Source organism: Sebastes fasciatus, chromosome 23 (assembly GCF_043250625.1).
Source record: "Sebastes fasciatus isolate fSebFas1 chromosome 23, fSebFas1.pri, whole genome shotgun sequence".
NCBI lineage: Eukaryota > Metazoa > Chordata > Actinopteri > Perciformes > Sebastidae > Sebastes > Sebastes fasciatus.
Window position 1 is genome coordinate 13,925,949 of NC_133817.1, and position 20,064 is coordinate 13,946,012.

Sequence of the window (20,064 nt, forward strand, 5' to 3'; positions counted from 1 at the left end):
TTTGTGAGGGTGCCTTTGTGTGTGTATAGACCCTCTCGGGGTGATCAATGTGACTCAGGGGGTCCCATGCATCATTGTCAGTGGCGGGCTGGTGTCTGTCGGTGGCAGGGTGGGGAAAAGTCAAACGGCTTGTCTAGCGGCCGGGGCCATTAACGGTCGGTCAGGCAAACAAGCATGATCTCCACCATTAAACCCGCCTCATTCCCATTAATGACTTTTCCTTTTCATCAATAGATAATTGATGTTTGCCCTGGATCACCGTTTCTGACAGAACAGGTGAATAAAGGGAAGCCGGTGGAGAGGGTTAAAGGACAGAGATGGTGGAATAAGTCAGATATACTTCCAGTTAATGCAGGTGGTCAGACGACATGATCTGGCGTTGTTACCCGCTAGTCTTTTTGAATCTGTTATTTTATCTCTGGCATCGCTTGCCTTTCAAGCTTAGATGAAAACTGTGTTTGCTCCGTGCGTCACAGGGGGAATTGTGGGGGAAATGGAGAGAAAATGCCAACAGCAGAAATTGATGAGATATATTAGCTGTTGTTTTTTTTCCTGTGTGCCTCCTTAGTAAGTGTTGAGATGTTGACACAGGCTATATTGGGTCTCACAACGGGCACAAAAGACAAACTGATTCTGTTGCCGCCAAATGCATTGATGTTTGCCATGTTGATTCCTTTGTTGCTGCTTTAAAGACATTTTCATGCTGTTTTTGCTTTCATAACATAGAAAGCCAAAGAAGTATTTGGCTGAATTTGAAGTGTTTCAAGATAGCTGGAGAGCTTTTATGTGAGATTTCTGCATGATTTTAATATGTTATCAATAGATTCAATATAAACTATATAAATATAAACTTTCACAAATAATGTACATTATAAACTGACCCGCCAAGATGGTTTGTAAACACAGAACCATTTGAGTAGCCGACATTGAAAACGGTTTGGAAAGGGGCGGGCACTTTCAAAAAAGACTTGGCAGGTGATTGGGTGAACCATCTGTCAATCAAATTAGTCCAGTCGGACTCAGGAGAAGAGCGAAAACATCTTTTCCAATCGAGAAAAGCCTTCAGTGACGTCCTTTGCTCTTCTTTCAATGAAGAAATGCTCTCCAGTTCTGATATAACTGATGCTGTTGCAGCATCTAGTCTAGCCTCTTCAGGAGCCGCCATTGTTGGCCCGTGGTCTGGCTTTTCGCGTGAGGTGTGATCGTGTGATTCTTGCGTGATCTTGTGATAATGCGAGAATCCAGCTGCCATGCATGGTTAATTGCACTAGCCACATCTATTAGATTCTAATTGTAATGCATACGATGACTCCACATGGTCTGTATTCCGATTCAGATCATACAGGATTTGATATTTAATGAGCTAAATCCAACAGTCGGGATTGGTTGTCTAATTTGACGCCCGAGATAAAACTTTCAATCTCAGTGGTAACTGCACATGCTATTGGAGGTCTATCATCGGTCAGTCTTACCTCAGAAAAAGAAAGAAAAAATAAATAATTCAAGCAAGTGAGGGAAAAGTAATAGAAAGAGTTATACATAGGGAGAACAGCCTTTCACAGGAGGGCTGCGAAAGACTTATGAAGCCTTCACAGAAAAGGAGTCGGAGCAAAGATGTAGAGAGAGAAAAGGCAGAAGTCAATAGTGAGTCGATCAGAGCTGTTGTCCTCTGCGAATGACCTACAGTAGACTACCAAACTAAAGCAATAAATTATGGAGAGATCTCCTGCTGGTGGGGTGGAGGGGGTACGGGGGGGGGTTTCAGGACTGCACTAGGCATTTTAAGTGGCGCATTGTCAAAACAAATTCGTCCCATTGCTAGTGACATACAATCTGAAAACGACTGAGTGACTTTGCATCATCTGGTAGCCGTTTGTTGAGAGGTATGGAGAGTGTGATGACTGTCCATTAAAGTCAATTACTGAGAGAATTTAACCATTATCCTCTAAGAGTACAGCTTGGACTGTATTTTCCGCATTGATCAGACACAGTTGCAGCCCATTAAAAAGTACACATGAACAAGGTCATGCTGAATCATATAAAAAGGAAATTGACTCGGGTCGGAACCTGCAGGCCTTTTGTGATGCTCACTGACCTTCGCAATCTTACTTCCCCCCCCCCCTCCTAAAGCCAATTTGACACCATAGGGGTTTGACAAGCACCAACACAATGAAAGGGTCAGCGGCTTTGAGTAATGCCAGACCTCTGGCCATGTAATGACAGAATACATTCAACCTCAGTCTCTCTCTATGTGTCCTAAAGGATCAATGGTTTTTGTGAGGAGGCTTGAACACTGCCATGCCTCGCTAAGGCCTCCCCCATTTGAGTCCATTACCTGGATCCCCCCTAGTCCTTACGATCTAGTCAAAAAAAGAAAAACGGCAAGAGTCAGCAAACCTAATCATGCTAAACCTGTAGTTAAATTGGTTTATAGATCCTTTGCCACCCAGAAGAAAGAACAGCACAGCCCTCACGCAGCACAAGAGGTAAGCTGAGCAAGACTCTGCATTGGGCTTTAAAAGCCTGGTTATTAAAATCAATAACAGCAATAACTACAATCCATCTCATTTTTAAGAGAGGGGCGACATGGCACGCCGGTCGATGAATATTGAGCTACATTTGTAATATTACTAATATCATATAACTCCCCTAACTGGGCGGTGTGAGGGTGCAGGTGGGGAAAACACAAATTGAACTGGGCTGTAAGTTATTGAACGGCTGTTACAAAACAAATGTCACATAGCTCTGTGAAAGTTATTACTTTGGAACAGTGTTCATTTTTTTTTTTGTCCACGCAACCTAGCTACTACCGATCTTAAATGAAACTCAAAATTAATTGCAGCTTTGGACACGTCGGAATTGACGCCGTAATTTGTTTTTTAAAGCATTTTTCCACTTAGTTCTCAGAGATGCATTGTGTTCTGGGGGGTTGCGACACCACAGCGTCTCGAGGCCCCTGGGGTATTGGAAAGCAATGAGAGGTAAGAGTCCAAATCTTCAGAATCGCTGCCTGAAGCAGTGTGAATGCTTGGTGGGAGCAGTCAAGCCACATTGAGCACATTTAGGGGTGGTCAAAATGATTGGAGAGGGCATTAAGCCACATTACCTCTCAGAATGACAGCGTTGCTTTCCCGCAGATCCATTTACAAATATACCTTGGAGTACATAACCAATAAAGCCTGGCCATTATTTTGCAATCACTGAGCAGTACAGCAGCAAACAAAGAGGAAATAACAGTGACATGTTTTTACTACCAATTTTGAGCACAGCTTCCGTTTAAGAGAAGACATTCCCCTGTAACCAGGAGAATGCAAGTTAAATGTGAAAACAGGGGCTACCCTCTTCTTATCAAATGTAGAATTTAGGGCTGTCAATCGATTAAAATATTTAATCTGGATTAATCACATGATTGTCCATAGTTAATCGGGATTAATCGCAAATTAATCGCACATTTTAACTTGAACTACACCCAAATGCAAAGAGGTGAATATGCTTTTTCACCCCTTTGCTCGCATAGAATGGGAGTAAACGAGAGGCGAATGTTAATTTGGTGTATATACAGTATTATGTATATGTGTATATAGATATAAAACATTTATATCTATGGATTGCCATGCGTCCAAACTAATTTATACTACCAATAGGTGGTGACATGTAAAAATGAAAGGCAGAAGTCTGCACCATTCTGCTTTGTCAAACCTCTCTACAGTGATATCCACCACACGGGCAGCCGTTTCTTCACTCATGCCACTCCGCTTGCCACAGCTTTATTAATCAATTTAAGATTTCATAATGGAATTTTAAATATTCATGATTCTGTGGCTGCGGTGACCGAACTACGGCGGGGCGCCATAGGTGGCACTATGTAGGGCAAACGGTGGGGTTACATGGTTCCTTACTGAACATTTGAGTGCACTGACAGCTACAGCTGATGAGGACATTAATGGACCCTTAGAGAAGAGTTGGACAAAACCCAGCTGGAGTCTTGTCAAAGACGGGAGAAATGAAGAGTGAGGACTGATGGACAACATCAGAAAACTGGGCAACACTAAGACATTTATTTTTCTTCAATTCAAAAGGAGAATATTCTTAAGGGAGGAATTTGGAACAGCACTTTAGACACTGACATAAACATATAGGAGTTGTGATGAGGCTCGGTTCATTATTCATGACTGGCTTACAGTATCTACTTAAATTTCCACTTACTCTCAGAGAGATTTAATTTCAAGTGATACCTAAACACAAGCATTCTGTCTGGGGATGCCCCGATACCGATGCCGATATTGGATATCTGGCCGATACTGACACAAATAGCTGGATCGGATATCGGTGACAATGGGGCCGATCTATTTAATTCTATGTTTATTCATTACACAGCTTTATTAAATACTTGATTCTGATTGGTCAATTACGGCATTTTAAGGTCTGTTATTTCTTTATAGCAGACCGCTGCTATATATAAAAGACCGTTGCTATGGACACAGTTCTGATCTCGGACTCTAGCGGACCGTTTTTGTGTCAAATTATTGATTATTGACAAATTACTGAATTTTAAATATTTTTTTTAAAAGCTGCAGGTGTATGGTTTATCATTTTAATAATAAATAACAATTAAATAAATGTATATCTATGTTTTTACTGTTTATATTTGATTTTACAAAGTTAGGAAAGCATTCTTAAGTCAAGTCTGATGTTGCCATAACACATAAAAGAATGATCCCAGTCACTTCCACACAGTGAGGCATACAGCTTATTAATTAAACACAGGTATTGGATCGATACTCGGGTCGGCCGATACCCAAAGCCCAGGTATCGGGACTGAAAAACTCTGATTGGTGCATCCGTAATTCTGTCAGTGGAGAAATAGTGTTTGTGTAAAACAAAAAAATTGTAGATATTGTAGATGAGGGGGGAAAAATGACATGGCCCCTTGAAAACCATTTCTACACCCCTTCTGGCATCGTGGTCATGTTATTTGGACTTCAATGACCTCGGGGGGAGGAAAAAGATGGCGGGGTGAAAGCGAGAAGGGCGCAGGACAATCATGGCCAAGCCATCATCATTTGTCTCCACCTCCTTTTCTATCCTCTTTCACCAGTTGACACGGCAAATGGCATAGCCAGCCTGTGTCACTCAAAAAGCCATTTCTGTCCTCCCAGACCCTGCCGGTGCTGACGGAGTGAGAGAATGAGGGAGAGGGGGGGGGGGGGGGGGGGGGGGGGGGGGGGGGAAGAGCCGACAGGGGCATTTTTCAACATGGCTTTTTGTCAATTTCTGTGTGCTTGTCAAAACGAGAGGCAGTGCCCGGTAGGCTGGTTGGAGAGTTGTTAGGCAGGGGTTGAGGTTTGAGTGTGGGAAAAGTGGTAGAGATGAGCTACTGAAGAGGTACTCTATGTTTCTATAAACTAGTAGTAAAGTAAGGAGTGGACACTGCAGGCTGGAGACTGGAGGAGTCCTATAGACAGGGAGACGTCATCTAACAGCATGTACTCTAGTTCAACAGGTAATTTCCAAAAGGATGGTATAAAAGAACTAATCCAGAAGAATATGCCGCCTGGTTATAAGAGGAAAATTATGTTGTCACTCGTGTGAGGTACACTCAAGAGAGCATATTACAGCCAGGCAAAATTAACCTTTCATGCAAACAGGTAGTCAGAGATCATACAATAGGAAACGATGATCTGACCCCAGTCAGCGGCGGCACGCAAGATAAAAAAAGCTTGAGACGAATCATCCTATAATCATCCTTCAATTTTGGCAATCCAATTCAACCTCTCCGCGAGTTCAATCACATAAATGGCAACTGACGATCAACGAATGAGATAGTGGATGGAGATGGAGATGGGTGCTGTGCGGTTGTGTGTGTGAGGAAGATGAGAGAGGGGAAGGGGAGGGGGACTGATTGAATCAAGTCATGCCTACTTACGAGTCATGCAGTAAGTCTGTTGCTGGACTGCAAATCGAGATTCATGGAAAAATATGATTTGCTCTATTTTCTTTCTTCAACTGCGATGTATTTGACTAATCTGAGTACAATAGTACCTGCCCGTGGTAGTTCATCTAATCAATGACTACATTTACATGCACATGAATACTCCACTTTTATTCCGACTATGACAATATTCTGAATTTGATACGGGTCATGTCAATAGCATACGCCGTTTGCTTTAGGGCTGTCAATATTTAATTAAATTAAAAATATTTAATCACAATTAATCGCATGATTGTCCATAGTTAATCGTGATTAATTGCAAAGTTAATCGAAACATGTTTATCTGTTCAAAATGTACCTTAAAGGGAGATTTGTCATGTATTTAATACTCAACATGGGAGTGGGCAAATTATGCTTGCTTTCTGCAAATATATGTATATATATTCATTATTGAAAATCAATCAACAAAACATAATGACAAATATTGTCCAGAAACCCTCACATGTACTGCATTTAGCATAAAAAATATGCTCAAATCCCAACATGGCAAACTCAAGTTGTCAGTGTGTCAGTGTGTCAGTGTGCTGACTTGACTATGACTTGCCCCAAACTGCATGTGATTATCATAAAGCGGGCATGTCTGTAAAGGGGAGACTCGTGGGTACCCAAAGAACCCATTTTCATTCACATATCTTGAGGTCAGAGGTCAAGGGACCCCTTTAGATAATGGTCAGGCCAGTTTTTGTTGGAAGTTGGAAGCATTATTTATTCACTCTAGCTTCAAAGCTGAGTCCGCTACAACCAAAAAAATCTTGCCTGTTTACGGCCAGCTCTGTGTGTTGTACATAAACCAACTAGCTGACAGTTTGCAGAGATGTATGCCCAAAAGAAAAGCCCACATTTCTCATCGGAAGGAGATCTGACCCCAGTCAGCAGCGGCACAGGATAAAAAAGGCTCTAGACAAATCACCCTATAATCATTCTTCAATTTTGGCAACCTCTTCACAAGTTCAACCACATAAATGGCGAACTGATGATCAACGAATGAGATAGTGGATTGAGAGTCAGTTTGCAGAGATGCATGCCCAAAAGAGAAAGCACACATTTCTGGTCCGAAGGAGAAACACACCTACTTTTAAACATTACGACAGACTTGGATATCAACAGGTTTTTGGGAAATGCGCAAATATCACAACGATGACCTTTTCAAGAAGGTGGTTGATGGATTTTGTGCATGTAAACAAAGTCAATGTGAATTCAAATAAAAAGGTTTACAGACCCATGCAACCTGTGCTCAGAAGATTTCCTGTGTTGCGTTAGACTGGTAACTTTGGCAAGTTTTTCTTCTATCCTTCACTGTTAATATTTGAAGTGAGCCTCGAACCCACAACAAAGTTTCAAATATGCCACCTTCAGTTTGTTATCACTTTTCTCCGTCGCTTTGTTCCAATCATCCCTTTTCCTCTGTTTTTCTCCTGCCATTTGTGGGGGAGCGGAAAGAAAGGAAAAAAAATAAATCAGTGTCAAAAACAAGACTGGGCCTCCAAACACCTCCATAATGAGGAGACGAGGGAGGGAAATGGGGCTAACATTTGTGGAATGAGATTGAGAGCAAAAGAGAGAGAGAGAGAGAAGTGAGAGTAGAAAAGCGAGGGATGGGAGGAGGAAGACGGAGAAAACTTAGAAGGGGCCACAAGTGACGAAAGAGCATTGAAGGTGCACGTTTTTTTTCTTCTCCATTCCTCCTCCTCCTCCTCTTTCTGCCCCACAAGACTACGGAAACGCAGATGCTGTTAATCAGCGCTACCACATAGAGGACATGCTCTGACTGGAGAATCAGCACAGAGAGAGGTGGAAGATGCACGACAAAGAATGAAAGAAGTTTTATTTAGCTATTCATTAGGGCTGTCAAAGTTAACGCGATAATAACGCGTTACCACAAATTTGTTTTAATGCCACTAATTTCTTTAACGCATTAACGCAATTGATCTTTCGTAGGTTGCAGGGGGGCCCAAAGCTAGAGTAAAGATACCAGTATATGAAACATTTCTTTATGCTAAATGCAGTAACCGTGAGGGTTTCTGGTCAACATCTGTTATTGTTTTGTGTTGTTAATTGATTTCCAATAATACATCATTCAAGGCATGATTTAAATTTCACATAGTTACAATATATATTAAACTTTCACCTCAATTGACAAGATTTAAATGCATTATATAACTGAAATAAAAGACAAACGCGTGATTCAAAACTCTTCAAGTAAAAACTTTTAAATTACATATATTACATCGGATTAATTCCCTCTGCAGCTGGGATCTCTTATAGCATAAGGAGAGCGATGAGTCATGAATCAGTCAATGTCAGTATTGCGTTTTTTTTCTTCTCTTTTAAAAGCATCTTCAGGGCTAGGGCTCGTGTCAAAGCTGCAGCACAATTAACAGCTCCTTCCTTCCTTCCTTCCTTTTTTACTTGTGAACACCTCGAGCAGGAACCGCAAGAACATGGCTCAGTCGCAGCTCGATACATTATAACGCGATCCAGTACAATACGCAGGAAGATTGAGTCATTCACGAGGGCGCACGGACAAAAGGGCATCAAGCGCGTCCGAGTGATGTCACTAGTAACTGTCGGTTTAGCTTCATCACAGTTTGACGGATACTGATTTATTATCTTGTGTCGTTTAGAATTCAGGTAAAAACAACTTTCTAATTCTGCTGCAGTCACCATCTTTGACAAGTGCCGTCACTATGGTAACGCTATCACAGCATCTGAGCAGTAACTGGGTGTCAATTTGAGTATGATCCCACAGGATAAAGTACATGATAATTACAGCAATGACAAAAGCCAGCGCAAATATGAAAATGTACTTGTACTATATCTGATAAAATCTTTCTAACAGACAAACAGTCGCAGCAGAAAAACAAACAGCATGTGATTGTTTACTTGATACATTTGGCTTAGAACGCACCATTTCCTGCGGGAGTGCTTTTAACACCAGGTGTGCGACATGACAGTTGCGTTTCCAAACAGGATGGATACCGCTCAGTTCAAAAACAGGCAGCAGCGCACACACACACAAACTCTTCAAATTCAATTTCAACAATGTGGCCAGAGGCAAAGACACCCCACTACTTCCACGGAGTTACAAGCCACAACAATCCCGTGGCCAGCTCAACGCTCCCGCCGCCCAGACTTACTGCTTGAATACCCAACGAGGCACCTTTTTAAAGACGTAAACCCAGACGCCCAAGGGCTGTTGTCTCACGGTGTTTCCGCTGAATGAATAAGTGGGGTGCTCAATTGTTTCCTCAAACGAAAATTCAAACCAATGTGTCTCGGCGGCTTCATCAATTCTCAGTCGTTTATTGCTGCGCACAGCTGAGCTACTAACAAATGGATGGCAGAACAGTGATAGGCAACGAGAGAGAAAAAAACTAAACAAATGGCAGCCCCTTGAAGAAGAGTGTCTAGACGGTTAAGTCAGCAAAGCCTTCCAGACAAAACATGCATATTAAAATGCATACGCAGGCACTCAAAGCTTTGCTGGCAGTTTGCTTAACTAGAAAAAATAACCTGAATGAAACACGTCTGAGTCACACTTCAGAGGCAATGGAAAGTGGAGCAAAACATCAAATACCTGTATCTACCAGAGCAACGGCATGGTATCGCTACGTGTTCACTAATGGACAGTGAACACATTCAGTATTGCGGCAAAGCAGGAATAATGGCTTTCATAATACAGTTGCTCAGATAGAGACAGGAGTATCCCATATATCATGACTAGAGATGCACCGATAGCAAGTTCAGGCTGTTCTCATTCACCGTTCATACCTATACCTATGAAAAGTAATGCGTTGTAATTCAGATATATCCCACAAAATCAAATCATATCTAATCCACATAATTGTGAACCAAGGCCTTTTGAAGGAGGCTGGGACACGAGCGGATACGGGTCTTGGGGTATGAGGTATAACACCTGCGCAGTGTAACTGGAGCTGCGGTCGTGCGTTATGGTTGCAATAGGCTCAATTTCAGCGAGTGCGGACCATGTTTTACTGCACCGTCATGACCCAGCCTCTTTCAATAGGCCTTGTTGTGAACCAGGGAGTATAAAGAGGCACAAACATCACATTAGGGAGGAGGTCGGGGTTGCTGGGTGGGTCAAAGAAAACACAGGATTTTTGCCCAGGAGACCGGCGTTCCAGAACCAGAAGTCAACTTTGATTTATTTGTCACCGTCCTTAAGTTACACCACTTCCGGAGCTATTTCAAGCCAAACCTCTATCTTTTCCTAAACCTCCAAGAAGTTTTTGTCACATAACTTCCGTACTTAAGTTATGCCACTTCCAGTGCGACGTTACCACTTCAGGTGTGGCGTAACTTAACCACGATATTTCCTAAACCTAACTAAGTAGTTTTGTTGACTGAACCTTGACGCAAGTTTATTTTGAAAAGACTGGAGCGGAATTGGATGCTGGACATTCGTAAGAAAACGCCCGAAAAATCATACGAGCCGAGAATACAAGAATAGATATAATAATACGTCCAAGTGTAAACGGATATTCTCGTTGTTTTTAAGGTTGTTCCTCCGCAGCTTAAGAACTTACACACCAACGACATGATACAAAAAATAACCTCTCAACACTATACTCAATTTGGTTCCCTCATTGTTTTTAAAAATGGCAAAAGGAGCTCTGATATATGGCAATAGGTTTCAGGTCAAAATTATAATTTTCAGCAGGATGTCAAACTATGAGTGGCAGGAAAATGAAGAGAAATCAATGTCCACCTTGGGAAATTACCACTGTCCAACTACAGTGCGAGTGACCCAGACTGATACTATCAGAGAGAGAATTGACAGAGAGAAGAGAGAGAGCACCAGTAGGTGGATTAGTAGGCCTGTGTCTATAAGCATGGTCTATAAAATATCTATAAGCAAACAATGACATAACACCAAGGAACAAAAACACGAGAGATGATATAGATAAAACATATCGGATGCACTTACTGTAGATACTAAATGGAAAGATGACAGCTTTTAAAGTTTTGCGGAAATGCAATGTATATGTTTAAAAAGTTAAAGAGCTCTGTGGATGAAGAGTAGCGTCACGCTCCATTTAGCCTATTCCCATGATATGTAAACATTTTACTGCATTATAAAACCACAGACATGTAGCCGAGTAGGAACATATGCGACTGTGTGTGTGCAGTTCTTTGCTCCAGATACAGGGGCGAGAGCGGAAACAAATTTGACATTGGGGATAGTGCAGTTATGACAGTTATGAATCAATCTCAAGGACAATCTTCCGCTAACAGAGTTATTCTCTCGCACAAATACAAAAAAAATAAAATCTGGAGAACTGAAGTGTAAATGGGTTTTTATCATAAAATTGCATTTTTCCTGTGGAAAAGCACAACACACACACAAGCCTGTCAGAACACTACTGGGAACACAGAGTACCAAAACTGCAGCCGATTGACTTTTTTTTTCAGCGTTCGGCTCAGCAAAAGTAGGCAAAAAAAGTGCTAGCTCCCAAACAAATCATGCCTGTACCATGCTGTGCGGATGTGCCAGTAACCATTACACAGTCGTCATCAGATTCGAACACAAAGTGTGCGAGCTTACCGCGCATGCATCGACACACAGGCATGTCAGCCGGATGTCTCCCCTCTACCAGTCACTAATTTCCTTTCCTACCCCCTCGCTCAAGGCAGGCCAACCATACCAGCTCTAATCCCCAAAGCTATGTGGAAGTGCTAACATGCAAAAAGGGATTAAAGGCAAACATATGTGTGTGTGTGCATGTGTGTGTCTGAGATATATGCCTGCATTAGCAAGCTTTCACACAACAGCTAGATGTAGAATAAAAGCACTTCCATGTAGCTGGCTCAGGGCATTTACTTTTCATTTTGGATCACGACTTAATATTCAATTCTTGTCGTATAGTTGTCAACCACACGCACACATGTGGTAAAGAGAATAGCAATTACTGTCAGGGTTTTTTAACAGGTTTATGAGGTGCCACGCCTCTCTTCACTGACGCCACCATTTTCCCCCTCGTTCGCCCACGCGAACACATGTTGCCACGCGCAGTGGTACTTTGGAGAACTCAATCGACATCCTACCCCTCAGCTCTCCTTAGTGACTGTAAGCGGACTGTGTGGGAGGACTGGCTCTGACAGAATGGACTGCTGTGTTATTGACTTCAATTTAGAAAGTGCTGCCTGCTGCTTTTCCCCCCCCCTTCCCTTTCATAGCCGGGACCCTGCTGGCCCCCGGCCGCAGCCTACGATATCCCTGATTGCACTGCTACAGAAAACGCATTTAAGCGAGGTCACCGGGCTTGGAGTTGGGGGTACTTTTTCCTTTGACCCATATTGCATCTTACTTTATTCTAACCCAAACATATACTTTATCCTCACATCGAGTCCATGGTCGCTTAGCAATAATATAAACGTCCACTCGGATGTCTGTTCCTCAACCTCCTGCCCTCTCTCTCCTGTACATTGTCTCCTACCTGCTTGGGTGGACAGCTGCAGAAGTGTTGTATTTAGGCTTGTTCTGGTAGTCGGTGTTACACGGTGGTTGAGCACACACCGATTACATTACTTATCCACCGGCCCCACCGTCGTTTTGCTTTTTTAAAATCGAAATAAAACCAATTTAGTTCATTTTGGCACATCAGCGCAGAGTAGCAAGAGTCAGATTTCACACACTTATCACGAGACGAGAGAGAGTTGACAGACAAGACGATGTCAAAGCGAAAAGCAAAACCGCCTATTTGGCAATACTTTGGATTTAAAACCAACGCTATAAAGGAACCATAACGTTTATGAGGCAATCGTCGTGCGGAGGAGTGGTCACAGCCGGTGTGGACCGCGCAGCGTTGCCAGGTGGAAACCTGCAGCCTCCGCAGCGAAAGCTCTACCGGAGAGGCCAGACACACAGCCGTCCAACAGCAAAGATCCAATTAAGCACTCTACATTTATTGAGCGCCGTCTTTTCCTTGTAAAATGTCCAGTGTAATCGGTCACACCGTTGTCGTCATATGTTTATTAACCAGTGGGGAAAATGTCCTCACCGTGACATCTCTAGTTGTATTGTTGGGAGGCTGCAGGTACATCGGCACCAAACATTTGACGCCGCGCTGGCTGCGCTCATAGATTAGACACACTTAGTTTGGCTCCTCAAATCCCCCCAGTATGGGAAAACGATGGGAGGCAGAGAGACAGCGGATATTACACAGGAAAAAAATAACTGGCTGGGGAGGCGAGTAGTCGTATTAGAGAATAGACACACACCAACCCCGTTCTCTGCAGCCTATACAAAATAAAAATGCTCATCATGTCACAACAATGACTCTTCATACCTCCATAAAGTATACCTGACTAGTGTGTGGTTCTTGTTATTATGCTCACATTGGGGAGAAGATAGCTCATTTGAACACAGATAAAGGTAGACTATCAGTAATGAAATCCAAATTGGAAGCATATTAGAAAAACGCTCTGAAAGTCATTGGAAAGCAGTTCGCAACACCGTGTGGTGTCCATACAAAGATATCTGGCACAAAGCAAAATACACAGCGAGATAGACGAAAACACACCAACATGGAAGTGGAAAAACAAAGACTATTGGCGCGCACACACACACACACACACACACAGAGTCTCTATCTGCTGGACGGTGCTGCCGTAATCTGGGCGTGGACAGGTGGATTTGAGGAAGATGAAAAGCCGTTTCATTCTTTTTTCTCCCATCCCTGGGTCTGTGCAGTAGCAGGCCTCAGTATGGCTAATCCTCCCCTACATGGAGCTTGATGGAGATTCCGGGATTAACAGCTTCAGAGAAATAACACTGCTAAGAAGGTAATTGTCGCTGTGATTTTAGGGAGGATATTTGAAGGTCGGGGCATCATAGTGGGAGAGGGAAAGAAAGGTGGCCACTTTGAGTATAACAAAAGACCTGGGTGGAGGTTAAGTCAATTCACAAACCTGGAGATGGCCTACAAGTAGGGGATTTCATGTCAATAATTAGGGAGTTATTAGGGGGTGAAGGAAAAAAATGTATACAGCATAGTATCGCGATATTTTGCGTGGCGATATTGTGTCAATACACGTATGTCTATTAACAATTAACCTCTTAATATGATGGACTTGAGAGTGAAGATCATATGAAACTAGAAAACCTGAGAAATTGATTGGTACCAACCATGTCATGTTAGCTTGTTGGGAACAATACTAAATAAAATAAATATAATAATGCTCAATTTACGCAAAATTTTGGCGAGGATGGCCATTTTCAAAGGGGTCACCTGACCTCTCACCTCAAGATATGTGAAAACTCTGAGATATACAGAGGGAAAACTATCTTATTATATAAAACAGATGTTGACAAACTATACATTTTGCAGTTGAAAAAGGTAATAAATTGCAATATATCTTATCGCAATACTCAACATATCGCAATAAGATTGTATCGTGACTTAAGTATCGTGAAAATAATCATATCGTGTGTCCTCTCTTTCGGGGAGATATGTAGTTTTGCAAGCAAACTAAGAGGTTTTTTGTAGTGCTACATGTTTGATCGAATTACCTCTTGTTGCAGACATTTCGCACTTGTCACTGTATAAAGGCTAAACAAAAAGCTAGACAATAATAGCACCCGTGTCAAGGCAAGGCAAGACAAAGCATTTGTTAGTATGCACAATAAATCACGGTTTTGAATCCCATTCTATCATTTAAAACCAATTAAGTTAAACTGAGACAAGTAGAGGTAATACAAAAAGCCCAACTATTGTCACATAATGTTGCAGTGTAACAACTCACTAGTTAGGAATTTTGTTTTGACCAAGCCAAGGGCACAGAGAAGTAAAAAGGAGGAGAGGGAGGGGGGGTTGGAGCTGAATGAAGACGGCATCTTTGCTCCCAAGGAGCTAAAAGTCTGGAAGATTTAGCTGCTCTCTCAGCGGTGAATTACTATGTTTTTACCTTCACATTGCTCAGAGAAAGAGACATCCATTTCCTACGGCCTGGCAGTTGGCAAGGCAACATTGTGATGAACACACATACAGGGATGCTCCATGAATCCTAATGAGGCCAGCTGACCAATGACGTGGCAAGCCATGAGGAGCATTAGCATATGGCGAGAAAAGTATAAAGGGCATTATATCACACACCTGGCACGATGATATGCGGTATTTTAATGGAAAATACCATTCTTAAAAAATAAATGTGGCAGTAAATTGGTGAATGAAAGCTTTAAAATGTTGTAAATTTAACAGGCCAAAGTAAAAGCACTCCTATTTCCAAATTTGCATGAAGGATCTCCTCCTATCTTGGCTCATGCTGATTGGGTTAACAGTGCTAACCTACTTGTGTATTTCTTCTGCTTCCAACTAACACGGCGCTAGGACTAATCCCTGCTCTGGCAGCCAGTATGAACACAGCTCAACATAATGAAGCCCATTAGTCTGGAGACAACGGCTTGCTAGCGAAGCTCAAATACTGAATAACACAGGAAAAAAGAGAAGTGAAAACGCTCATCTTTTACTGTGCGCCTTCAGTTGCCGTGACCTGATATTGCCCTCATTTGAGAGCGCATTCTCTGTGACACACACAAAAACATATGCTGTGAATGAGCAAACACAATTAACATGAGACTGGCCTGCAAATAGTAGAGCAGAGGAACACTGTAAGAAGTGGCAATTTAGAGAAAGGGGAGTGAGGGCAAGAAGACAGAGGGGAGGACAGAGGGAAAAGGAAGAAAAGGGGGACGCAGCACAGCGAGAGCAAAAAGAGGAAGAGGAGGAACAAACAAATGATGGGGAGAGGAAAAAAAGAAACAGGGCAAAAACAAAGGCAGTGTAAGAAGAGTAACAAGAGAAGTAAAGAAAGAACAAAGAAAGGGGGCAAGTTGAGAATAGGGAGAGTTTAAAAGAAAAGACTAAAAAGAAAAAAGACAACTATTATTACCTCAGTAAACATTGTAAACATGAGTTTATGGTCTCAATCGCTAGTTTCAAGTCTTCTTCAATACAGCATGATGTTCACTGAGCAAATTAAGGTCCCATTTAGAGTAAAGGCCCCAACACACCAAACCAACATCAAAGAAATAACGTCCGTCTGTGTTTTTCCTCTTGACTTTGCTTATTGGCTTGCTTTCCTCACTTCCGTTTCTCTTCTCGTGCACTGATTCGTTTAAGCTGAACAGCCAATCGGAGCAATTTCACTCCCCGACGAGCTCTGCCGGCGATTCAACATGGTGAATCGGCCGAAAAAAAACTCAGGCGCGGGCAGACTAGAGCAGATAGTGCAGTACACGCCGCAAAAACTAGGCTGACAGACGCTCACTGACAGCCCCAAACTGTCCAATGTGTGTCAGGACCTTAAACTGCCCTCTAAATAAAAGCACCACCTAAATGCATTAAATGCATGAATGTCCAATGTAGGGTAATGCGAAAAATGTTATCACTATGTGTGTGTGCTGTATTGAGTGGAGTCCAAAACAAGGTCAGTGAGAGCAGCCTAGCCAGACTGAGTAGGTTAACGGGATGAAACACAACTACTCATCCAACCTGGGCATACGGAAGCCACTAATATGCCCTATTGCCTGTTATAATCTCTTGATGCGCTGGCATATGATTAGTGTGTACGTGTCTGTGTGCCAGTGTGTGTGATGAGAAATGTGATAAACAGAAAAAATCCCTACCAAGCAGTTTAAGCCTTTACTGGGACACTGATAGCAGTGTGCCTTGTCTGTGTGTGTGTGTGTGTGTGTGTGTGTGTGTGTGTGTGTGTGTGTGTGTGTGTGTGTGTGTGTGTGTGTGTGTGTGTGTGTGTGTGTTACACGTAATCTCTTGCCAAATTAATTCCTGGAAATTGAAATGAAAATGGGAAAGGAAGCGTCTAGTAGTGGGTCCTTTACCTCAAGGTCAGCATCGTAGAGTTTGGGGGTGTTTATGTACAGTGGTGTGGAAACATTGGTTGAAGATAACATTGCGCCAGGGTGGGCACTGGTATGCAATCGGCCACTGGGACATTACTGGACGCTTAGAGGACACGCTCACTTACCCATCCACCCACATACACACACGTATGCAAACAATTCGTAATAGCTCTCAGAGCACAAGACAAGCCCAAAAATAGTGTGCCTCTTGTCTCCTTGAGAAAAAAAAAATCTATCACTGTCTCACATACACAAACAGAAAACCATATGTGGATCGCCCAAGGCCCTATGATGTAAATCCTTGATCCTGGCAATGACATTATCATTAGATCTATCATTCGACTGCATACTGCTAAACTCCGATTGTCATTGCCGCTGTAACATACTGCAGGCCGTTCGCCCAAATGGAACCGCTGACACGCATGCAAACAGACACAGGCTGCTGACCTACATGTGACTGGCCGCAGCCCAGATTTGCTAGCACTCCCCCCAGGGGATGGGTTCTGTAACATTCGCATATACCCCCCACGAACATGCCGGCTGACCGGCGGACAAGCCGCGCCAAAGTAGGTCTCGCAGTACCCCCGAACTACACCCAGTGCCCTCGTGGCCCTGGTGCAGGGGTGGCTCCGTAGAGCCTCGGGCGAAGCAGGGAGGACAGGGGTCGCCAAACAGAGGGGAATGTGGCTGGCATGACAGCGTGAAGGTCCAACGTATCTGACAGCTCATCAGGCCATCATCGGTCAGCAAGTCCTGGAGGTAAAGCCTGACAACACTCTTCTTGTCACGATGGATACACTGGCATAACCTAAACCTCGAAAGACACTCAAAATTACAATTTCAGCATTGGCCTCAACCACCAAATCCAGGTGCATCCCTAAAAAAAGCCACTAGCTTGGCAAAGGCGTTTCTGGTTTCCCCCCCCTTTGCCAGTTTCAGGGATGCCATATACATGCTGGACCTTGAGAAAAAACCTTGCCGTGATCACAGAGTTTGGCTGACCATCAAGCGATGCTGGCCATTCGGGGGCTCCAGGATCAAACTATAAAGCAAGCGGTTGACCACTTTTGGTCAGCGGAGCATTACAGAGTTTGGCAGGCCATGACCCGCTCTCCATCAGTAGTGAGAAAGCAGAGTGGTCCGCTGACAGAGAAAAATAGAGTGAGGATAGGAAAAGACAGGGAAAGAGAGGAAGAGACGGGGGTGAGAGCCAAAGAGGAGAGAGCTGTCCTGGCAGCGCTGGTCATGTTACGGGTCAATGGGTGATTTTGGTTAGATGGTAGTCTGGGATGTACTGTGCTGGGCGGGTAAAAAAAAAACACAACCTGAACTCATTCTGGGTCACTTGCTCATCAAATGGTGGCACACCATACCTAGACATGCAGCACAGGCACCATCTGACGGAAAGCTAGCGGTGCCAGTGTGCACACTGTGGGTTTTGTCGTCAATAATCACACCGAGCCTTCATTTGCAGTTGGCTTAACCAACAACAGATCAATGAAATGTGGTTTTGAGCAGCACATTTTGCAGGCAGCACATCCTGCATTTGTGTTATAACCTGCTTGTTTGAATATAGGCCTGCATTATCTCATGTTCTGCAGCGAGGGGGGGGGTGCAGCACACCTCTGATATCGCCCTCCACATGGCCACGGTGTGAGGGAATCCCTGTGGAAAGGGAAAGGAAATAGCCTTTCTGTCTTAACAAAGGAAACCCCCCCGCCCCCCTCCCTCCCTATACTCCTGTGGCTGCTACCTCACTGTTACATGTGCTTCATTGAAGCCCATTCGTATTCAACTGCAGTGAAGTCAAGGAGAAAGTCTGTGTGTGTATGTGTGTATAATATAGGAGTTGGCTCTATACTCCTGTGCCGGTGGGAATAACGTACTGCGCTACAGGCAGTGTGACCTTTTCTAGCTGGCGTTTCTTTCTCTCCTCCCTCTCGCTCTCTCTCTCTCACTCTTTTAACACTCTTACTCTCCAGCTCAGACACAAACACACACACCTAGCAGCACTGTCACCGCTAGCTTTACCAACCATCAATTATCCACACTGCTTCCTAGTTTAATGGACATGAGGCTTGTACAAATCATTGAAGATAGAGGGGCTGATGGGACAGTAGGGTGCGTTTGTTTTGCCGCTTCTCCTCGCGGCAGGAAGGTAAAGCATGTCTTGTTTTCTCCTGTTCGCCGTTCCTCGACGTGACCTTTATGGCGGTTGTGCTTCCTGAAGCGACAGTTTGTGCTCAAATTGAGGGTTAAGGCCTACCTGCTTAAAGCACTCTAACTACCTGCAAAGGCATAAATGATGAAAGGAGGGGGTGGAGAAAAAGGTAAAAGGTGTAGACGCAGAGTAGGAAACAAGGCTTTTGGCCCTTCTGGGAGTTTGCATGTTCTCCCCGTGTTAGCGTGGTTTTTTTTCTCCGGGTACTCCGGTTTCCTCCCACAGTCCACAGACATGCAGGTTAGGTTAATTGGCGACTCTATATTGCCTGTAGATGTGAATGTGAGCGTAAATGGTTGTCTGTCTCTATGTGTCAGACCTGCGATAGTCTGGCGACCTGTCCTGGGTGTACATCGCATTCGCCTCGACCCTGAACAGGATAAGCGGTTACAGATAAAGGATGGATGGACTGCACTTGCCTCCTGTCATGGATTGAGTCAAAGTTTCTGTTTATACATCTAATATGCGGTATTAATAAAGTATCGTAATCAAATTCTTACAATCTAAACTTTTAGTTCCATTGCACTGAAGAGATAGATCAATATGAATATGGCTTAAATCGCACTTAATGTCCAGTCAACTTGTACGAGATTGTATATAGCCAGGCAGAGATGAAGTAGAGTGACACAGTGACGGACGAAGAGTGAGCAGTGAGAAGGAAAGACAGCGAGGAGGGTGAGGGTAGAGTGAGTGGTGGTGGTGGTGGTGGGGGGGAGTTAATGCACAAAACACACTGCATCAAACCAAAGCACTGCTCCGAGCAGGATGCGTCAGCAGTCCATTCATGTTCCTCTATTTTCCACTAAAGGACATAACGAAAAAGAGTGAGAGAGCAAAGGGGAGGTAAAGTGAAGAAAATCAAAAGATGGAAGAGAGTGAGAGAGGGCAGAGAAGGGAAAGCGAGAGAGGGCACCATGAGAGAGAGAGAGGGGAAGCGAGAGTGAGAGAAAGCAGTGTCCCATCTGC

General features: G+C 43.5%; 1 protein-coding gene across 1 annotated transcript in view; it reads right to left on the bottom strand.

Moving 5' to 3' along the window:
• snd1 (staphylococcal nuclease and tudor domain containing 1) overlaps positions 1–20,064 on the bottom strand; it is a 213,564-nt gene that overhangs the window by 87,796 nt on the left and 105,704 nt on the right. The gene's annotated exons all lie outside the window — the stretch shown is intronic.